A 493-nucleotide genomic window follows, 5' to 3' on the forward strand; every position below is an offset into this window, starting at 1 on the left:
TAAAGAACGTTCCACATTTTTTCTTCATTTGTGTCTTCTCGTTCCTGTTTTAAACGGCTGTCAGAAATCGTTTAACATTCCCTACATCCTCTCAAAAGCTATGCCCACTTTAACCCATTGATTCCTGGGAGTGAGACGTTAGGAAAATCTCCGCGGAGCTTCAAGCTAATCCCACTCAGCTCTCAATTTCTTCGTTGGTACCCCTTGTGAACGCTTGCGTATCCTCGGAGCTTAAGGCTCGATATGACATTAGCATCTCATTCACCAATTTGCAGCGGTGTGTAACCGCCCTGATCAACCTTTGATCTACGTCGGGTGAGGATATCGATCTCATTTTCTGGTCATTTTCTACTTGTTCGGAAACATGAGCTCAAGGGGAGGGCCTATGTCAACACTTCCCCAAGCTGGTAGATTTATTTATAGAACACCACCCTTGAGAGATTCAGGACGTCCACTGTTGTAAGAACCGAGAAAATCAAAGCTATCTTAGCGT

The 493-nt window shown here is 44.4% G+C and overlaps 1 protein-coding gene across 2 annotated transcripts in view; it reads left to right on the top strand.

Moving 5' to 3' along the window:
- LOC138027970 (DNA ligase 1-like) overlaps window positions 1-7 on the top strand; it is an 18306-nt gene extending 18299 nt beyond the window's left edge. For both annotated transcript variants that reach the window (XM_068875604.1, XM_068875605.1), the window contains one exon: window positions 1-7. This exon is cut by the window's left edge and continues 769 nt beyond it. The gene's annotated coding sequence lies outside the window, so the exon portion shown is untranslated.
- Window positions 8-493: the final 486 nt, after the last annotated feature.

The sequence above is a fragment of the Montipora capricornis genome, chromosome 12 (assembly GCF_036669925.1).
Source record: "Montipora capricornis isolate CH-2021 chromosome 12, ASM3666992v2, whole genome shotgun sequence".
NCBI lineage: Eukaryota > Metazoa > Cnidaria > Anthozoa > Scleractinia > Acroporidae > Montipora > Montipora capricornis.